The following is a 16,177-nucleotide window of genomic DNA, read 5'->3' as shown; positions in this document are numbered from 1 at the left end:
CCTGAGTCCAGCACCACTGCCCTCCAAAAAGAGCCCTCCCTGATGGAAGGGAGGCCACAACCCTAGCACAACCAGAGGAAAGAGGGATATCTTCCCTCCCCATTTCCTGTCCAGTGAGTCCTGGGCATTAAGAATCCCCTCCCCACAACCACCCTGCTGGCCATAGACTACAATGTGACCACTAGGCCGCATGCTCCTCCCAACCTTCAAGGAGGGAAGACATTCTTACAAACTGATGGAAAATGCAGGCAGCGCCACAACCCTGAGAAAAGGGGGGACTGAGTGAAAAACAGCTGAGTGAAAAAACAATGTGAGCTGTCAGGTCAGCCATAATGGAGTTAGAATGATTGTTAAAATGGATGACTGAGAACCACCACCAGCAGCAGCAGCAGGCTGCCCAGCAGCAGCAGCAGCAACAACAACAGCTCTTGCAGCAAATGGCTGCCCAGAAGCAGCAATTGGTTTGGGATCTAGAGACCCAGCAACAAAGGTTGGTGTACCAGGTCAGGGCGTTGATGCAGCCCCAGAGCTTCTATATCTGAGTCTCAGGACCCCACCAGTATCCGTGAAGCTCACGAAGATGGGTACTGAGGGTGACCTTGAGGCTTTCCTGACCACATTTGAGTGGGTCACAACTGCAGCCCAATGGCCCCCTGGTCAGTAGGCCATCCTGCTGTCACCCTACCTGACAGGGCTGGCACAGGTCTCTTGTCGGGGACTGGATGCGGAGTCTGTTTAGGACTATTCCCAAGTTGGGGCGGTCATTTTGGATTACTTTGACATCCCAGAGGAGACCTTCTGTCAGAAGTGCCATGAGGTGAGGGACCCTCTAGGGGCCCAACGCTATGTTATCGCTCAAAATCTGCAAGACCTATGTTGGAGATGGCTAAAGCCAGATGAGCAAACTGGAACAGAAGTGGTTGAATTCATCCTGATGGAGCAGTTTGCCCAAATTCTCCCAAGAGGAGGTAGGGATTGGGTGCTCAGGCATTGACCTGAGTCACTTGCTGATGCCATGCAGTTGATGGAGAACTACCTGGCCACTGAGACTGTTCACACTTCTACACCCGAGCCAGCACTTGATGTAAGTGGGAAGCCTCGACCTAAGAGCAAGGCCAGCCAAACAAGGCAGGGAATAGACAGGGGGATCTCCAAGACCCTAACCCATCAGGGGTCCAGCCTGGTCCCGAGTCCAGGCCTAGGAACCTGGGAGAAACTGCATGGCCTTCAACCTTGCCCTGAACCAAAAGTCTGGGGGTCCCCTGGTAACTCACCCACCCAAAGATCAGGAGGGGCAAGAGAGCCAATCGCTTGGAAGAAGACACATCTGAGACCTGGGTCCGATTTCTCCTGTATGTGTCAAGGACACCACATTCAGGAGAGCCCCTAAATGGGTGTAGCTTTGGGCAAGTCTGGACAGCTGAAAGTCATGCCCAGAAATGCACCCCAGTGAAAGTAACAGTCCCCATGGAAATAAATGGAACCAAGGTAATAGGGCTAGTAGACTCAGGGTATGGGCAAACCCTGGTCCAGGAAACTTGTTCCCCAACTCGGAAAGCCCCGGGGAGACCATCTTCCTCCATTGCATCCATGGGGACATTAAGCCCTACTCCAGTGCCCAAGTGGATGCCACCCTGGGGGGAACACAAAGGAACCTCGTAGTGGGACTGGACCCAACTCTGGCCTATCCAGTTATCTTGGGCCGGGATGGTGAGTGCTTTTCCAACATCTTAAGGGGATTTAGACCAACACCCAGGGGACCCAGACGAAGCACCCAAGGAAACCCGTGCAAGTGAGGAACTCTGGCCCATGATGCTGGCAGGAGTAGGTGAGGAACAGGACCCCAGGGATGGGGGTTCTAGCCAAGAGGGAACCCTACCGGAAGATCCTCCTAATGAGAAGGTGTTATCACCCCCACTTCAGGGAGGAGATGTACTGACCTGAGGGAAGGGCCAGAGGGAGGATGAATCCTTGATTCATGCCTGTGAACACCTCCCCTAGTTAATGGTGAAGTCATATACCCCTCACTGAGCAGTACAGTAGCCCCACTTTGAACTTCAGGAGGAACAATTATATTCGCTGGAAAAAGACCATCAGATGGGTGAAATTCAGTCCCAACTCCTTATTCCCTGGCTGCACCAACAGGAAGTCATGCATGCATGCATGCAACAGGAAGTCATGAAGTTGTCCATGCTATCCCTTTCACGGACCACCTGGGACAAGAGAAGACTAGATCCTGGAGCACTTATTCTGGCCTGGCATACATCAAGAAATCAAAAAAACTTCTGTGACTCTTGCCCAGAACGCCAGCTGGTTAGGTCAAAAGGGGGGATGAAGGCCCCCCATTGTCCCTCTCCTGGTTATTGAGGTCCCCTTTGAATGAGTCAGAATAGACCTCGTTGGTCCCCTTGAGAAAAGTTCAGCCGGATACAAACACCTACTGGTGCAGTTGTTTATGCCACCCACTATCTGAAGGCAATTCCCCTGAAAAACAGTAGTGCAAAGATTATCTTCACTGAATTCCTGAAAGTCTTTTCTCACTTGGAGATCCTCACAGACCAAGGCATGAACTTCACATCCCATTTGATGAAGCAGGTCTGTGATCTCCTGAAAATAAAAACCCTCCGCACCGCAATTTGCCATCCACAGACAGACGGCCTGGTGGAATGCTTCAGTCGAACCCTGAAACAGATGCCGGAAAGATTTCTGCTGGAAGACCTGAATCATTGGGATCTACTGATCCCCCTGTCCTGTTTGCCATTTGGGAGGTACCACAATCTTCTACTGGATCCTCCCACTTTGAACTTTTGTATGGGAGATGATTGAGGGGAATCCTGGACCTAGTCCGGGAAACATGGAAAAAGCAAACACCTCTGTAATGATCTTGAAGGTTCATTAAAGAATAAACTATTGAATGAGTAAGGAATAGAACTTTAATAACACAGACAAGAGTGATTCCCAGGTATGCAGCTGGGAGCAGCCATGTCAGATCTGATGTAAGGCACATCTCCCAATTCATACAACACTGTCCCATGCTAGGGAGCATCTCTAAATCACAATCTTCTACAAGCATATCTCTACAGCCTCAACCAGAGAATATCCTCCAGTACACGTTGAGGCTCTGGGAGAGACTTGAGATGATGAGAACTCTGGCCAAAGAGAACCTCCTCAACACGCAGCAGGCCTAGGAATGTTCCTATAACAAAGAGGCATGGGTACGCACCTTCAGGCCAGGTGATCGGATCCTCCTTCTGCTCCCCAGTACAGAGTCTAAACTCCAGGCTAAATGGCAGGGACTCTTTGAAGTCATGCTGCAAGTTGGGCCAGTCAATAATGAAGTCAGAGAGACCGACAAACGGAAGCTCACTCAGATCTACCACATCAATTTATTGAAGGCATAGAAGGAACAGGAAAGCCTATTCATCACTCCTTACCTCCTGGAACCAGAACTGGGGCCCCAAGTGCCTTATGCCCTGTACCCAGAGGCTGTCCAGGTGGGGGATCAGCTCCACCCTGAACAAAGGGCTCAGGTGCAGGGCCTTGTGAAAGCCTTCCCAATGGTATTTTCCTCCCAACCGGGAAGGACCCACCTCACTCAACACCATATTTGGACTGAACCCGGACAACTTACCCTGGAGAGCAGAAGGTGCAGGAAGCAGTAAAACAGGAAGTCCAGACCATGCTCAAACTTGGGATTATTGAGGAGTCCCAGAGTGAGTAGCGAAGCCCAGCTGTACTGGTCCCAAAACAGGATGGCACCATCTCGTTCTGCATCAACTTCAGAAAGATCAATGTAGTCTCCAAGTTTGATGCCTATCACATCCCCCCTGGTGGATTAGCTCCTAGACCGACTTGGTGAGGTGCAGTATGCGACATTCTAGTGCCTTATTGCCCAGGTTCTACAATGCCATACCTTTTATGCAGCAGCTTATTTGGATGACATAGCCATCTGGAGCCAGACCTGGGAGGAACACCTGGCGGAAGTTGCAGCCATGCTCCGGGCTCTAAGACAGGCTGGACTAACAGCAAACTGAGCAAAATACAAGATAGGAAAAGAAGAGACGTATCAGATCTGACCCTGATAGACAAAGTACAGGACCTCAAGAGAATTCACGCCCTAGTACCAAGAAACAAGTTAGCAGCTTTCTGGGACTTGCTGACTACTACTATCAGTTTGTACCAGAGTTCTTGATGGCCACAGCTCCCCTCACGGACTTGGTTGCGAAAGATAGTCCCCAGAAAGTGTACTGGTCTGAGGCCTGCAAAACGGCCTTCTAAAAACTTAAAGAGGTCCTGTGCACAGAGCCAATCTATTCAATCCGGACTTCTCCAAGGAGTTTATTCTGTAGAGGGATGCTTTCGATGTGGGGTTGGGTGCTGTTTTATTTTAGGAATTAAAGGGGGAGGAGCACCCCATGCTCTACCTGAGCCACAAACTGTTCCCATGGGAACGAGCCTACTCGGTCATAGAGAAGGAGGGCCTGGCAGTAAAATGGGCCATGGATTCACTCTGGTACTACCTCTTGGGGGAACCCATTCAAGCTTGTCACTGACCATGCCCCATTACAATGGCTCAACACCATGAAGGACACTAAGCCCCACTTGATGCGCTGGTACCTGTCCTTCCAGCCCTACATGTTCCAGGTCCAGCACCAAGCCAGCAAAGTCCACCAGAATGTGGACTTCTTCTCCAGGGAGGGAGAGGAGCAACTGGATGGCCCCAGCTCCCCAGGATCCATCCTGAGGAGGAGGGTGTGTGATGGGGTATTCGAACCCCACACTGAGAAACCAGGGGTTCATTCTGGGTCCAGCCGTCATTGCTCCAACACACCTGCACCAAATGCTCAATTGGGTGCAGCACTTAAAAGAGAGAGGATCGGCTCATTTGGGGGCAGAGCTGGAAGGAAACTGACCTGCAGCCCACAGCTCCAGCAGAGCTGAAGCAGGCCTTGAGCCAGCACCACTGCCCCCAAAGAAGAGCTCTCCCTGACAGAAGGAAGGCCCCAACCCTGGGACAACCAGAGAAAGGGGTGGATATCTTCACTTTCCCCTCCCCACAACCCCCTGTTGGCCACAGACTACAGCACGACCACAAAGGGGTCCCCAAAGCAATCCCCAAAGGGGTGCCCTTACACTAATACTTAAGAACTCAGGGAGGACAGATTTGGGGGAGAAATCTGAGCTGTTTTGTCACCCCTAAAAACATGAAACCAGCCCCCCACTTATCAGCTTACTTTACCACCCGTACTCCACGTAGTTTGCAGAAAAGAGACCTGCTGGGGATAAAAACAATCAGACCTACTGGTATCTAGTACTCCATGAATACGGATTGCAAAATAGGGCCACTAAATTAATTTTTTTAAATGTCTGCTCCCTGTAAACCATTCAGAGGGATTAGAAATTCATAGCATGAATCATTCATAACAGTTTAAATCATGAGTAACTACAATGAAGTCAAAAGAGTTACACCAGATAAAACTGGTGTAAGTGAAAGGAGAATCAGGCCTTCAGTTGTGTTCAGATAATCCCTGACAGTTTTAAGTACTTTCTAATTATACCAAATCTATCTCCACATCTTCCATTAACTGATCCCAAATTTGCTTCCCATTCTTCCTTCCTAATCGGATTGATTTTCTAGTTGCCTCCCCTGGTGACTCTTGTTCTCTTTCCGAGTTTCTCTCTCTTGTGCATGATTGTTCTGTCCCTAAGAGGTTTTCCTTTCATCATTTTCTGCAGATTATTTTCTGCAGGCTTGTCGATCTCAAGGATCTCGGCCAACAAAACTGTGATGTTTTGGGATCACCCAGACCAGTAAAGGGTCATGTCACAGCTTGCTCTTTAACCTTGGTTGCTTTTGTGCCATACTGTTTTGATTCAGATCACTGACGCTAGTAGCCCTTCCAGTTCTGAGACTCCCCCAAACCTGTCCTCCCTGAGTTCTTAAGTTTCAGACACTCAGATAATTCCCCCCTGATTTGTCATGTCTGAAAGCATGAATCCAGTCCCTCCAGTTATCAGCTTACTTTACCAGTCATACTCCACATAGTTGCAAAACAGAGACCTACTTAGGGTAAAAAAAAAAAACCCAGAAGGTTTATTTAATGGAAAAACCAGAGATTCAAAGATGAAATAGTAAGGGAAAGCAAACATGTACAAGTTACATAGAAAATAAATGTAAAGATGAAACCTCAGGCTTCTATATTAGATAAATTCTTTTTTTTCTAACACAAGTTACTTATTGCCTTTGAACACTTTCCCAGCATACCTCTTAGCCCTAAGGGGGGATGCAGCATTCACAGACAGCCTTTCATCTTTGAGAATATACCTCAAGTTTTGGGTGGATTTCACTTCATTACCCCTTCCAATCCAAAATCAAAATCCTAGCCTTGAAGTGGCCTCAAACCCAAACTTTTGCTTGTAGTTAAAGGGGCTCCAAGTGACACCACATACAAACCTAGGACTAGATGCAAGCAAATTTGCGAAGAGTTTATATGTAAGATTAAAAAGCTTTTGGGCATTAGGTGTGTTGTAATTAACATGGGTAATAATCCATTCTTCCTGCTTCAGTTTCCCATTACATTTAATATCAGTGACACAAGTTATTAGAATTCAATTAATATATAAAAGAAGCATTGTAAGTGGTTTGGCTGTTGTGCTACACACATTATTAATGCCTCACTTAATGAGAGGAAGAGTGCCAGCTTTTCTTAGGAAACCACCTCTTTCTGTATTATGCTGTAACATTGTCACCTAAGCTTCAACCTCCTTTTTTCTGAGGTAGGTTGATGGATATATGCACCCAGACACCACTCACTGATTAACAACCCTAACACAGTGTTTTCAGTGCTCAACGGCCATCTTTTCCCCTTAACTACACAAGTATTTCCACTGGCATCAAGCTACTACTTAAGGGTTGAAAGAGTTGGGACTTTGGCCATTTACTTCAATAGAGCTAGGATTTCACCCAGTAGAAGAATACGGATAGCAGAGTATGGCCTTAAATCAGTAAATGACCATGTCTATCCTCAGGCAAGTTTCAGGGTGGGAACTTGGTCCGCCTGATATTAGCCTCATTTCAGCACTCACAAATTTAAACAATTGTTAATAAAATTGTTTTCATTCCAAAACAGATTCTTTTATGTTATGTTATGTCTTTTATATTTTCTGCATTTATTTGGTTCCTTTGCCTCCTTTCTTTTACCTTATATTTGAATCCACTTGACTGTTTTTTCTTTAAGCATGTAGAGGGATATCTAGTCTTTTTAAATTGTTTTGTTTTTACTTTGATTTACACTTTAAACAAACTTTTTTTGCATGGAGTGTTTGTTTCATAATTAAAATAAATATTACTTATAAGTATTATAAATAAAACTTGTGTAGTTGTGTCAAGGTAGATGAGAAGGCTACAATGGATATAGTTAAGCTTCAGTTTTGAAGGGGTATCTGATATATCATTTAAGAGAGAATGTTTGGATTTCAAAGAACTTATAAGGTGGAGAATTGGCAGGTTGAGTTGAAGTTCTGAAAAATGGCTAATAGATAAGAAACAGGTAATAGTAAATGGATTCTTTCTGAGCTTGAATGAGGTTACTAGTCAGTGTACAAGAATCTGTATTGGAACCCAATACTTTGTGTAATACTTCCTAACAGCTTCTGGATATTTTCCATTGATTACTTGGATGATACCTTATTGTGAAAAGCAACTAATGAGGAACAATGGGTCCGATACAGAGATATTTGGCTCCCTTATGAGCTCATGGGTGATGAATATAGGTCAATGAAGATAAATGTTAAATCTTACCTCCTAGAGAACAAAAATAAAGTAAATACATGCTCAAGTGAAAAGTGCTGTAACAAGAAGGATTTATTTGTTACTGGTGTCAAGGTTTAAAGCCTTCAGAGTTCAGAATAACGTACAGATAGATGCAGGAGGCCAAAGTTCTGGCTGTAGTCTATGGAAATAGATTGTAAATCAGAGGGGATGGTTTTGTTAGAGAATAGGAGCACACATGGTCTGGAGAAATAAGCAGGGAGTTTGCGTGAGGAAGCCCAGAGTTGCAATCTGGGCTCGTTGCTAATTTGTTATGTGATTTTTGGAGAACCTATTGTAAATTGTGGTGTCTCATTCATTCCACCATAAAATGGGAATGATAATAATAATGGCCTTCCTCACGAGGGAGTTGTGAGGATTTATTTAGGGAATGTCTGCAACCTGCTTTGAACTACTACTAATAATATGTAGCTCTCATACAGCACTTCTCTTCAGTAAACCTCAAAGCACTTAACATTTTCTGAATGGGGAAACTGAGGCACAAGGAGGTAACATGATTCTCCAAATCATGCAGGCCAATGAATGAAACCCATCTCTTCCAGCTAACTCTCGAATGCTCTATCCACTAAGCAACAATGCCTCCTACTACTAAGTATTATTTTCAGTGCCTGGACATATGTTCTGTAAATGCCTAAAATACAGAGGGATTGATTTCCTAAAAAGGCACTGGAAAGATCTAACTTAAAATATTGTATCTTGTACTGTTTACAGTTTTAAAAAGAGTTGTTGTAATTGTTTTGGGGGTTCAGAAGAGTAGAAGCACTAATCTCAGTGATATAAATTCTGAACAAAAGGCTGACAAGAATGAGCTTATTCTCATAAAGAAAAAAGAATATTTTACAGTGACCTGACTTTTATAAATTATGAAGGTTATTGCTTTAAACTGATTGATTCAGTCTTTTTAAAGGGAAAAGAACACAGAGCAAGAAGACATGATCTTCAGTGCAGCAACTGAGTGGAGAAAGGCATGAACTAGATAAGGCAAGCCTTTCTGCCATAATGACCTATTAGAAATCATAAGTACACTAGTTCCTTTATCAGACAGCTGAAACTTCACATAGGTCAATGCTGATGAGATGAGTTTCTTACTTTCTGGGGACATTGTTCTTTATTCCTTAAGCAAGCAAAAACCCCGTTCACTCAAGTCAGAGTTTTGCCTGCATTAGGAGAGCCTGGGAGAAAAGAAATACAGGGAAAACAAGAAATGGAATGAATCACAACAAAAAGAAGCTGATATAATGGGCTTATTTGCATCTTAAATTCTTATTGTATGAAGTTTTAATCAAAAGAGGTTTCATTATCATTTTTCATTGCTTCCTTTTGAGGATGAAGATGATTACTGACCTACGTCCTACCATTCAAAGATCTCAAAGTGCTCTACAAACATTATAAACTAATTTTCAAACCGTGGACAAGATTGAGCCCGTCCTTTCGTTGGTGAACAGGAGGAAAAAAGAGGATGAAAGGACTGAGCAAGGCTATCACTGTCAGGTACTACTTTAGCTTCTCCAAAAATAGTGGGGGAGGTCCAGAGGCCCTGTGTTCTTCACTGGCCAGTGGATTCGGCCCTGCCCTGCCCTGGTGAGCATATGCTACTCTTTTTCAAAGGGTTTCCCAGCGGTACTCTCCACTTGAATTCATAGATAGTTTTTGCTTGCCTGAAGTACAGCGCCACTAGAATCCCCCGTTTGTGGAGGAAGGGATGTGTGTGGAAATACCACATTATCTCTTATTTCAGAGAATTAATTCCCTAGCTTCATAAACAAACACATACTCTTCACCCCTGAAATGCAATGACCTCCAGGAGTGCAGCAGCCATGTAACAGTTTACAGGAATACAGTATAACACAGTTCCAGGATTTCATAACATAAGGGCCATATCCTGCTTCTACTGAGAAGACAATGAGAATTTGGACCCTGAGCTTATTACCTGACCAATACTACCATATCACTATGTTCGCAGTGTCGTGAGAAACACAGCAAGATTCTCTCATGTAAATGTTTTTTCAATCACTTCAGAGTATAAATACAATTGAAACAAACACTGCTATTTTGAACTCTGTGCATAATGGTGAAACAGCCATATTTATCATCTTAATTAATATCAGATTTTGTTCTTTGGGAATAATTGTTAATAAGAATCCAGAGGCAAATTAGGAAAACAAAAATTGCTTTATTTACAGATCTTTTTTCATCTGCACCAACAAAAAAGCAATAACGTGTGAGCTTCAGGCACTAGTTTGCACAGATCTTTGTCCTTCAAAACTCCCCACATTATAAGTATTATATCATCAGAAAAAAGTATCATTGGCCAACCAATGGTCATGCAGGCAGACACTTTTGTTTACCTTCCAGCCAATGAACGTGTTTTTACTGTGTGTGTTTCACACACACCCAGGCACTATAATCATTAATATATATGCAATGACGCAAATACCAAACAAAGATACTTCAAATGTTACTCTCACAGAACACATACAGTATCCTTATTCTGAGCCCTAGACAAGAAAAATGTCCAGCTAGATTTCAAGGAAATAAGTGACAACTGCATGAAAAATAATGCAAAACTTCTATCACTACCCTACAGCGTGGTGTTATATAAGAATAGCCATACAGGGACAGGCCAATGGGCCTTCTAGTTCAGTATCCTGTCTTCCGACAGTGACCAGTGCCAGATGCTTCAGAGGGAATGAACAGAACAGGGAAATCCATCACCTGTCATTGAGTCCCAGCTTCTGGCAATCAGAGATTTAGGAATTTTCAGAACATGGGGTTGCATCTCTGACCATTTTAGCTAACAGTCATCAAAGGACCTATTCTTGAATTTATCTAAATCTTTTTTGAACCCAGTTATAATTTTGGCCTTCACAATATCCCCTGGCAATGAGTTCCACAGATTGACTTCTTGTTATATGAGGAATTACTTCCTTATGTTTGTTTTTAAATCTGATGCCTATCAATTTCATTGGGTGATCCCTGTTTTTTGTGTTATGTAAATGAGTAAATAACACTTCCTACTCACTTTCTCCACACCATTCATCATTTTATAGACCTGTACCATATCCTCCCTTAGTCATCACTTTTCTAACAGCGCCAGTCTTTTTAATCTCTCCTCATATGGAAACTGTTCCATATCCCATATCATTTTTGTTGCCCTTCTCTGTACCTTTTCAAATTCTAATTTAAATCTTTTTTTGAGATGGGGTGACTATTCAAGGTGTGGTCATATAATTGATTTATATAGAGGCACTATGATATTTTCTGTCTTATTATCTATCCCTTTCCTAATGGTTCCTAAGATTCTGTTAGCTTTTTTTGACTGCTGCTGCACACTGAGTGGATGTTTTCAGACAAATGTGCACAATGACTCCAAGATCTCTTTCTTGATTGGTAACAGCTAATTTTAGACCCCATTATTTTCTATGTATGGTTGAGATTATGTTTTCTAATGTTTTCTATTTTATTTCTTTGAATTTATCAACACTGAATTTCATCTGCCATTTTGTTGCCCAGTCACCTAGTTTTGTAAGATCCCTTTGTCACTGTTCACAGTAAGTTTTGGGTTTAACGATCTTGAGTAAATATGTCTTCTGCAGATTTTGCCACCTCACTACTTATCCCCTTTTCCAGATCATTTATGAATATGTTGAACAGCACTGGTCGCAGTACAGATCCTTGAGGACTCTCTTATTTACCTCTCTCTATCGTGAAAACTGAACTTTGATTCTGACCCTTTGTTTCCTATCTTTTAATTAGCTATTGATCTATGAGAGGATCTTCCCTCTTACCTCATGAATGCTTAGTTTGCTTAAGAGCCTTTGGTATGGGAGCTTCTCAAAGGCTTTCTAAAAGTCCAAGTGCACTATATATTTTGAATCACCCTTTTCCACATGCTTATTGACACACTCCAAGAATTCTTATAGATTGGTGAGGCTTGATTTCCCTATACAAATGCCATGCTGACTCTCGCACGACAAACAGTGTTCATCTATGTGTCTGATAATTCTGTTCTTTACTGTTGTTTCAAACAATTTTCCTGGTAATGATGTTAGGCGTAATGACCTGTAATTGCCAGGATTGCCTTTGAGACCTTTTTTAGAAATCGGGATTACATTAGCTACCCTCCAGTCACCTGGTACAGAGGCTGATGTAAGAGGTAGTTTAGATACCACAGTTAAGTCTGCAATTTCATATTTGAGTTCCTTCAGAACTCTTGGGTGTGGGTGCTGGTGACTTATTACTGTTTAATTTATCAATTTGTTCCAAAACTCCTCTATTGACACTTCAATCTGTGACTGTTCCTCAGATTTGTTATCTAAAAGGAATGACTCAGGTGTGGGAATCTTCCTCACATCCTCTTCAGTGAAGACTGATGCAAAGAATTCATTAGCTTCTCTGTAACAGCCTTGTCTTCTTTGAGTGCTCTTTTAGATCTTGATTGTTCCATGGTCCCATTGATTGTTTGGCAGGCTTCCTACTTCTGATGTACTTTAAAAAATTGCTGTTAGTTTTTGTGTCTTTCACTAGTTGCTCTTCAAATTCTTTTTGGCCTGTCTAATTATATATAAATACTTCATTTGTCAGAGTTTCTTTCTATTTTCCTCAGTAGGATTTGACTTCCAATTTTTAAAGGATGCCTTTTTACCTCTAACCATCTCTTTTACTTTGTTGTTTAGCCAGGATAGCATTATTTTGGTTCTCTTGCTGCTGTTATTTTTATTATTTGGGGTATACATTTAGACTGAACCTCTTTGATGGTGTTTTTAAATAGTTTCCATGCAGCTTGCAGGCATTTTATTTTTTTAACTGTTCCTTTTAATTTCTGTTCAGCTAGCTTACCCATCTTTTCAAAGTTAAATGCTATTGGTGGTGGGTGTCTTTGTTATTGCTCCCCAATATGTATATTAATTTTAGTTATATTATGGTTGCTATAACCAAGCAATTCACCTATATTCACCTCTTGGACCAGATCCTGTGCTCCACTTAGGACTAAATCAAGAATTGCCTCTCCCCTTGTGGGTTCCAGGACAAGCTGCTTCAAGAAGCAGTCATTAATGGTTTCTAGAAATTTCATCTCTGCATCTTGACCTGAGGTATCCAGTCAATATAGGGATTGTTGAAATCCTCCATTATTATTGGGTTTTCTGAGTTTTTGTAGCCTCTTTAATCTCCATGAGCATTTCACAATCACCATCACCATCCTGATTAAGTGGTCACTAGTATATTTCCATTGCTATACTATTATTATTCAAGCATGCTCTTTCTATCCAAGGAGATTATATGGTACTGTTTGAGTCATTTAAGATTTTAACTGTTTTGAACTCTTAGCTTTCTGTCACATATGGTGCTATGCTTTTCTACCAGTGCAACCTTCTCTGTCATTCCTATATATTTTGTACTCTGGTGTTACTGTGTTTCATTGATTAGCATTGTTGCACCAAGTTTCTGTAGTGCGTATAATACAAATGTCCTTAATTTAATATCACACATTCAAGTTCACCCATTCAAGGACTTAGATTTCTAACATTTACATACAAGCATTTATAAAATTTGTGAATATTTAGTTTGCCTTCATGTGATATAATTGAATAGAACTCATTTACATTTGACTGTTTCTCTTCAGTTCCTCTCTGTGCTTTATCAATTTCTATCCTCTCTTTTTTACTAGCATATATAGTATCCCCTTTAATAAGTCTTCCCATAAATGACGTCTGTGTCTGATCCATGTGCTTCTCTGCACCTGTTGGCTTTCCTCCAACCCTTAGTTTAAAAACTCCTCTATGATCTTTTTAATTTTACATGCCAGCAGATCATGTTTCAAAATAATAATTTCTATCACAGTGTATAATTATTTGCATAATTATTGCTCAAAAACTACATTTTATCTTATGAAATGTTTCTTATTGGCTATGGCTTATTCATCTATCCATACAGACTAATGAGCTATGAAAAATTCATATGAAATTTTAGCTTTCATATACTTTGAATTAGGTGACTTTTATGGCCATTACTTATTTTACATGATATCCTGGACAAAAAATGCGAGCATTTAAAATACACACGTCTAATTGACAATGTACCCACATACAGTTTCTAAAACACTTTCACTTTTTGTGGAGTTTTTAAAATGACTTTTGTATTAGTGATATTCTTCATTGCATAAAAAAGCCTTCAAAAGATGAGAATACACTTCTGCCTGAAGAACATTAAAAACTTTGTCCTCCTTTTTTTCAGTAAATACTTGGGTTTAATAAGATCTGCATGGAGCAAAAAGTAGTCATAATAGTCATATGGGCCACTGTTAAGTAAAAGAACCCCCTGTCCAAATTAATATCATTTAAACCACTGGGTGTAGATATTACCTCCTGATACACAGTCACACAACATATTCCATTGCAGAAACAGCATTGTTCTTCTTTCTATCCATATTTGATAAGTATCTCATCTTGATTATTATTCTGTTTATCTATCAGCAATTTTCACAGAATTTTTATGGTATCTACATTGTTGAGAAATGGGTAGTATAAATGAGATCCAGTCAGATTCCCAGTGATCAAATTCCTGGAATTCAAAATCTCTTACACTGAAATCCAGAAAATGGGACATCCTGACTTGCAAGTTCTGAGTAATTGTGTTCATTATCTAGGGGAGAAATCCTGACCTTTTTAAGTCAATGGGAACTTTGGCATTGACTTTTTCTTGGAAACAGGAATTCACACTGTGTTTCTGAGCAAAAATACAACAAAGAGTGGCCACTTCATAGATTCCAAAGCCAGAAGGGACCATGGTGATCATCTCATTTGACTGCCTACAAACATAGGCTGTGCAACTTCCCCTAAAGCATATCTTTTAGAAAACATCCAATCTTGATTTAAAAATTGTCAGTGATGGAGAATCCACCACAACTCAGGCTAAATTGTTCCAATGGTTAATTACCTTCACTCATAAATGTATGCCTTAAACCATCTCCCATCTTACTTCTACTTGTGGTGGTGGATTGGGAAAGTCCCTACAGCATCTCCCTCCACAATTTGAGCTCAGATTATGTGGCTCACTCTGGGTGTGGAACTGTATTCTGGAGCTCAGGGAATGCAAGATTGCCCCCCTCCATTTTATTCTTATTCCTTGTCAGGTTCCTTGAAAGATGAGGGAAGAATGGCTAGAAAGAGCCCTCACTGCTGCTGTTGGGAATTTAGGAAATAAATGGGTTTGTACTCTACCTATAAAGGTTTATCCATCACATTCTCTCTCAGAATATGGGACTATGTATGTGTTTCAAGTTAGGCATATACTTAATGGGACTGCTCACAAGCATAAAGCTAGGAATGTATTTAAGTACCTTCCTGAATCTAGGCCACAGGTCATGGTATAAAAAGTGGAAATTTCTTTTTTCTTCCTCATATTCTTTATTTTCTTGTGGAAAATGGAATTATTTTTATTTTCATGAATAATAAACTCATAACTACAACTTTGTGGAGGAAGGAAGTTCTGTTTCATGAAGGAGTTCAAGATTTTGGAATTTGGCTTCGTTCCAAATCTGAATGAACAGCAAAAATTTCAAAACTCCTCCAGGAAAGAAAATTCCAGAAAAAAAAAATATTTTGGGTCTTTCAAAAAGTTTAATTTGGAAAAAATCAAAACATTTAATTTCAATTTCAACTTTTTCATTTTATATTATCTGTTCTATATCCAGACCCAGAGAATGTATATAATATAAAATAAAACACATTGAAATGAAAAGGCATTTCAAAATAAAAAATTGACTGGGATTTTTTGACATTGATTAAACTATTTCCCAGTTTTCTTTCAAAACAAAGTTCGAGTGAAATTTTGGTCTGAGGTGGAATTTTACCACAGTCAACCCAATAACAATTTGGAGGCCTGCAATATGTTACGATTTAGAAGGATAGGAGAAGATGACATAGAAAATTGTTGCTTCTCTCCTCCCCCAAACTTCACACACCTCTTTGGACAAGTACCCTGAAGACATATATAGAAGGGCAGTGAGTAAAATATATTTCCTTCTACAGCAATTCAGTGATACTCTGGAGCTAGGTTCTCTTCCTCTCTGAGTTTTAGTAATCAACAGGATGGCAGTAACATCCTGCTTGGTGGGAGAAGGAATTATCCTGTGAACACTGATTTCTTGAACCTGCCTCTCGGAAGTAATACAAAAGTGATGATCAACTAATTATGAGGATTACTCACAGGATAAGTTAAGTGTTAAACAATCACTAATTATTTTTACACAAATAAATCCTTTATACACCTCTGATTAAATGGTTGTTTGTGCCACAAGTAGAGCTCTTAGGAACCGTAGCTGAAAAAGTTTATCAGTAAAATTGT

At 41.2% G+C, this 16,177-nt stretch overlaps 1 long non-coding RNA gene across 2 annotated transcripts in view; it reads left to right on the top strand.

The window, feature by feature from the left end:
- Positions 1 to 16,177, top strand: part of LOC137155575 (uncharacterized) — a 164,082-nt gene that overhangs the window by 125,317 nt on the left and 22,588 nt on the right. For both annotated transcript variants that reach the window (XR_010920541.1, XR_010920540.1), the window contains exon 3: positions 9,157 to 9,322. This is a non-coding gene — a long non-coding RNA (uncharacterized lncRNA). The remainder of the gene's footprint in view (positions 1 to 9,156; positions 9,323 to 16,177) is intronic.

The sequence above is a fragment of the Emydura macquarii genome, unplaced genomic scaffold (genome assembly GCF_026122565.2).
Source record: "Emydura macquarii macquarii isolate MOO-44397 ecotype Brisbane River unplaced genomic scaffold, CSIRO-AGI_Emac_v2 contig_1363, whole genome shotgun sequence".
NCBI classification, from domain to species: Eukaryota; Metazoa; Chordata; order Testudines; family Chelidae; genus Emydura; species Emydura macquarii.
The sequence above is the reverse complement of the archived record's forward strand: the minus strand, read 5'-3'. Positions and strand labels throughout refer to the sequence as shown.